A 6,568-nucleotide genomic window follows, 5' to 3' on the forward strand; every position below is an offset into this window, starting at 1 on the left:
TCGCAGATATGTAATAGAACGGTCGACCAACTATAAAGTCATATAAGTCAGTTTTGGATCAGGCAAGTTCAACTTCTTGAAGATTGACAAAGGCATCAGATTGATGCTAGCTCCCAAGTCACATAAGCATCTGTCAAAAGACACTTTTCCAATAGTGAATGGAATAGTGAAGCTTCCCGGATCTTTAAACTTCGGAGGCAACTTCTGTTACAGCACAACACTGTATTCCTCCGTGAGAGCGACAGTCTCTAAATTATCTAGCTTCACTTTCCGAGAGAGTATACCTTTCATAAACTTTGCGTAACTAGGCACCTGCTCATGAGCCTCAGCAAAAGGTATGTTGATATGAAGTTTCTTGAACACCTCCAGAAACTTCTCAAATTGCTTATCCAGCTTTTTCTTCTATAGACACTTAGGAAAAGGTGGTGGAGGATAGATCTGTTTCTCCCCTGTATTACCCTCAGGAGGAGTGTGTTCAATAGTAGTATTCCTTGGTTCCACTTCTGCTTCCTACTGCTCTACTTCTTCTTCAGCCCCAGCTTTTTCTTTCTAAACTTGAGTTTGTTCGGGATTCGCAACCTTTCCAAACCTCAAAGTGATTGCCTTCACCTGCTCCTTAGCTTCCCTCTTTCCTGGCACTTCAGTGTCACTAGGTACTGTACCAGGTTGACGATTTAGCAAGGCATAGGCAATTTGTCCAATTTGATTCTCCAAGGTCTTGATAGAAACAACTTGACTCTTGCACATAAGCTTCAACTCCTCTAATTCAGATTTTTTATTAGCTTCATTGTAGCTCTTAGCCCACAAGGCTCCTCCTGAAGTTGCATCGAGCATGGGTCTAGAAGTAGCACCCAATCCATTGTAGAAATAGTTTATAATCATCTAATCAGGCATTCGATGGTGTGGGCACTTCCTTAGCATCTCCTTATATCGATCCCAAGCGTCACACATAGATTCACTAGTTTGGTGAGCAAACTGAGTAAGAGCATTCCTGATTGCAGCAGTCTTCCTCATATGGAAGAATTTAGTGAGAAACTTTTGAGCAAGATCCTCCCATGTGGTGATAGATCCTGGTGGTAGAGAATGTAACTAGCACTTTGCTTTATCCCTCAGAGAGAATGGGAAGAGTCGCAGCTTGATAACATCTTTAGTCACACCATTGAACTTAAAAGTGTCACAAATCTCAATAAAATCCCTGATGTGCATGTTGGGGTCTTCAGTAGGAGAACCCCCAAACTGAACTGAGTTCTGTATCATCTGAATCATGCTTAACTTGATCTCAAAAGCGTTAGCCGACATGGCTGGTCTGATGATGCTTGATTGAATATCATCGATCTTAGGCTGAGAATAGTCCATCAAAGCCTTAGGAATTTCTTCTTGATCTCCCATCACCACTAAAACTGGTTCCTCTACTTTCTTTTCTTCTTCTATCTTCTCTTTGTCCTCAAAAACTTCCCTTCGAAACCACTACAACTTCTTCCTCGGCTTTATCCAGAGTTCTCTTACGAGACTGCAAACGCGTATGCATACACGCTCGCTAGAGTACCTGAAATAAGACAAGGGAACAGATAAGTAACAATTTCCGAGTCAATGACCTTTAACGATCACTGATGATATACATATAAATAAAAAATAACACTGCAGTCCCCGGCAGCGGCGCCAAAAACTTGTTAGTCGCTAAACACGCGCTAAAATTCACGCAAGTATACACGTTCGCAAGTAGTATAAGATATAAATCAGATTCATTCCCACATAGACTGGCTTTGGTTAACTAATTAATTTATGCACTTATGCACCGATGATATGGTTATTATCCAATGCTAAGACGAATAACAAATTGGGATTATTTTATAACTAAGAATTAAACTAACAATTATAACTAAGAAAGTATGAATGTTGAATTAATATATCTGAGATAAACATAGGATTCTAACTTTATTAAATACTTCATTCAATTGCCTTTTCATTCTTAACCTTAGCATGTAATGGTGATGAAACTAATCAGATAACACGAAACTGATAAACGTCAACTTTCGTTGCACGAATACCATACTACCAGACATCCACAAAAGAGATAGAAGCTGAATAGACACCAATTATATTGAGACCCTATATGTCTATAGAATTTGACAACATAACGGTTTAATGTACAAGTTATCTATCGTGATTACATAGGGCAAGTAAGGTGGTTAAAATTACCTATGAATTATGCATAACAATAACACATGAACCTATGCTAGCATGGCAAGTTCTAAACCCTTAAATTCACTTTCACTTCATTAAGAATTAACAAGTTATCTTATAAGTTCGCGACGCTCATAAAATGAATAAGCACAACCAATACTAGGTTATCATACAATCACCACACACTAAGGCATCGAAACAAATTAGCTAAAGAAATCCATAAGTAAATCCGTTAGAACCCCACGATAACGATTAGCCCATAATCGGGCTCATCATCAATGTGGGTTCTAATGAAAGCATGATATAATAAACGTAGTCTTTATAAACGAATAATAAACAAAGTATAAGACAAGAGTATAGGTTCAAGAATAAGAAAACTAGCATCCAACGTTACAACTTAAACAAAGAATCACAAGTTAAAACTAGGTTTTCTTCGCCTTGGTTGAATTGTGCTAAAACGGCCTTCTTTACTCCTTCTCCCTGTTCTCTGATGTGTCTCCTGAAAAATGAACTTAATTATATATATATATATATATAGCAGCCCCATGCAGGGTAGAAGTCTTCTGGATCAAAAGCCTATTAGAATCATGATTCTTTGAATTCGACCTGGCTCGGCCGCGCGCTTGACCAGCACGGGCGCACTGAGTTTCTGGACTTTAGGCGCGGCCGCACGCTATCACAGCGCGGGCGCGCTTCTTCCATGGATCAACTTCTGATTTCTTCATTTTCTTGCTGAATTGAGCCGACTTTCCAAGAGGTTTTATTCCAACACCACCTTAACACCAAATTAGCACCAAAATAATGCTAATTCACCTGATTACCTAGATAATGCCTGAAAATGCAAAAACACTAGAAAACACATTAAAATACCATCAACTTAAGTACAATTACACCAATTCAAAGCTTTACAGAGCGTAATAAAGTATCATATATGTAATATCTGGGATATATCGTATAATTATTTTGCTAATAAATAAATATTACGCATGTTTAGTATTTATTCTGTGAATTAATTGTTAAGTGGTATATGTATTTGGATGTTTAAAAATAATATCAATTGAGTATTTTAATTTTTATAAGTCCAAAATAAAATATAGATAATTGTCATATCTTCCGATTTATTTTTATGTTGATTTATGATTTTATAGGAAATTTATGGATTTTATAAAATCTTATTCCGAGTATTTATAAACTATTTTATATAATCGGGAACCAACCGACGTCACCCGTTTTTACGTTTTTATAACCCGAAACTCTTCCGAGAACTCCTTCCAAACCTAATTGCAATATTCCGAGCATTTTCCATGTTTCGACTTTTTCGATCCGGCGTACGGTTTGTCCTGTGCGAGTCCCGACACAATATTTTCGATACATTATTCGTTTCGGTAAATCAATAAAACTTGTATTTTTGATAAACGGGATCTTTTTATTAAAATATTACAATTATCACCTCGTAATACGTGTAGCCAGGCTCTGAGACCAAGACCGCAATACAAATTATACTGATTTGGATAATTATCCCGAAAATCGGTACCGTTTGGATCTGTTTTTTTAAAAAAACGTACCATTTTGTATCCGGAATGATCCAACGGGATACTAATTTTCCGTAATTATAAATAGCCTTTACCGTATTTTATTTCGTACTGAAAATCATTTGCAAACAGTAACTATAGAATTTTCCAGAGAAAAACCCTAATTTCATATAAACTTTCAAGAATCAAACTACAATTTGGAGGTGTTAGTGTAATATGCTCGGGAAGCTCTAGTAACCAAAACGGAGGTTTTGAAGTGTTCTATCAGACTATCCAAGTTTCAGAACTGCAGAATTAAAAGTTTATTTTATATATTTTTATTTATTTTCGAATTATTTTGATTAAAAATATGAATTTTTGTACGGATGATTATTTGAATGATTTGATGCTTGCATGTTGTAGAGCTTGTTCTCCTGATGATTTTCATATGTCATATGACTGATTTGGAGTTCAATAACATGTTCAAAATTGAGTTTAATTTTCGAATTTTAAAATTAGGGTTTATAACCCGTATGAATGTTCTTAATTGAAAATTAGGGCTTTTTGTTCTAGGGGTTATTAGCTGTTGAAATAGAGTGGGCTGTGTTCCTTATGAAATTTGCAATCGATTGGTATATAGCTCGTTAACAGAGGATACATGAATCGAAGGGAGTTGTGTTTTTAAGTTTACGTCGAGCTCGCCGGAAACCGACGAACTTCCCGGCCAACTCATTGGTTATCTGTGTTATTGAATGGTATGGTTAAATTCCTTGTGAATTGTAGATTAATTCTAGAGCTTTTGATGACGGGAGAATTCCGGGAACGAATTCTTCGGCGAACCCCGACTGTTTTCTGGCGAGGGGTGGTAAAATTGCAGTTAGATCCCTCTATTTTTGAAGATGATGAAGTTTAGTCCCTGTAGTTTATAAAGTTTTTCAAAAATAGGATTCCTGTTTATAAAATGTTTAAAAATTATATTTCCTATTTATTTTAATTATAAAAATTCATTTTTTTAATTTCTGAAAATTTCAAAAATTATTATTTTAATTCCAAAAATTATTTTTAATTCAAAAATAAATCTGAATTAATTAGTTAATTAATTTTAGTTAATAATTAATTGATTAATTGGTCAATTAATTCGAAAATTAATTGATTTAAATAATTATTAATTGATTTTAATTAATTATTTAATTAGATTTAATTATTTAAAAATGATTTAAAAATTCCAAAAATAGTTTCGAGCTTTAAAATATTATTTTAAATTGTTTTCAAGGCTCGATAATTATTAGAAAATTATTTTGAAGCCAGATGTGGCCAACCGAACCCTGTTTATTACTTAAAAATTTATCCAACGACCCGTTTTAATTCCGAAAAATGTATTAAAAATCATATTAAATACCCGAAAGCCTGCTTATGACCCGAGACTCCTTTATAAATGATATATCATTGATTGTTTGATGTGTTACATGTTATATGTGACTTGTTTGACTATCGGTCTATATGTTCGGTGTTTACTTGTTTATAGCATAACTTTCAATCCGTTAATCGGATTTCGGTAAAACGAAGGGTAGATAGAAGTGTATACCGAATAAAATCGTACGAGTTGAGTATTGATAGATGCTTATAATATGTGAGCAGAAGAGGCAAGGCTTAGGAAAGGGAAGCAGATAATCGAGGAGTAAGACGGTTGTGACTGGAAATTAGTGCAGTATAGCAAGCTAGTACCAGGGAAGTGTTCTGAACTTTCTCGAGATATATTGTAGTTGATAAATAGTCTTGTTTCATAATACAAGAGTTTTGAAGCACTAACCCTGAACCTTGATTTCAGTTGTTGATCTTTGAGCCGTAAACCTTATTCTTTCTGAACCATTGATTGTTGTATAACCGAATACGAATCACAAATATACGATGCTACTCCGCAAATACATACAAACTAAATGCCAAACACTGACTCAAATTGCTTACATACTCAAACCATTGTACCTTATGCTTTGAAAGACCAAATCCTTGCAACCTTGAAACTTTGATTCCTTTATTATCCAATTCTTTCATTACCTAACAACCATTCTTTGAAATTGACATATTGATCCTTTGTGAAGATTGAAACTATTTCATTATTGAATATCCAATGTTGCTTATGATTTTGTTTATTGCTTTACATTGTTTATTCTGTTATTATGTTAGAATTGGATTGTTTAATAAAATTGTAGACCAGATTCATGGTCAGGGTCAAGCTAGGCCAATGTGTGCCTTGGATCCCGTAAGTAGAGCAGAGCTGTGTGCCTTGCTCGGGGTTAGTGCATGACTGATCAGCAGCCTAACCTTGGTTTTTAAAATAAAAATATAATATCCAATTCTAAATCATTAATCATTATTCACTTGATACCTTAATCCTTTTCACTTGATGATCATTATTCTCAGTCTTGTCATTGTGACTTGCTGAGCTAGTTAGCTCATTTGTGCGATGTTGTTTATATTCTTTTCCAGTTAAGAAGGAACCAGTTGGTAGCGGGGATCCCCAATCTAGTGCGAGAGCTAGGGATCCAGGTTGATCGAGTTAAGCTAGCTGGCAGCTTTTGAGATAGTTTAAGTTTGTAATAATGTTTAATGTTCAGTTCTAAGTTTGAATAGTTGGGATTTGGATGTTTGCAATATATGTGTGTGTGTGGCTTGTGGACATAGTTTAACCTATTACGGTCCATGGTAGTTGTTAAGTAGGGTCACTGCATATTATTATTATCTTTATTATTGTTATAAGCAGGTTATAAATAAGGTGTGTGTGTGTGTGGACCCCAAACTTCTGACCCGGGTTTGGAGGGCGCCACATGTTTGGTATCAGAGCTATAGGTTATAAGTCACTGACACAAGTCTAG

At 35.1% G+C, this 6,568-nt stretch overlaps 1 non-coding gene across 1 annotated transcript; it reads left to right on the plus strand.

Moving 5' to 3' along the window:
• The first annotated feature begins 892 nt into the window (after positions 1-892).
• Positions 893-997, plus strand: LOC141709123 (small nucleolar RNA R71). Its single transcript, XR_012569716.1, has one exon. It is a non-coding gene; the product is annotated as a small nucleolar RNA R71 (small nucleolar RNA).
• Positions 998-6,568: the final 5,571 nt, after the last annotated feature.

This window comes from Apium graveolens, chromosome 2, assembly GCF_009905375.1.
Source record: "Apium graveolens cultivar Ventura chromosome 2, ASM990537v1, whole genome shotgun sequence".
Taxonomy (NCBI): Eukaryota; Viridiplantae; Streptophyta; class Magnoliopsida; order Apiales; family Apiaceae; genus Apium; species Apium graveolens.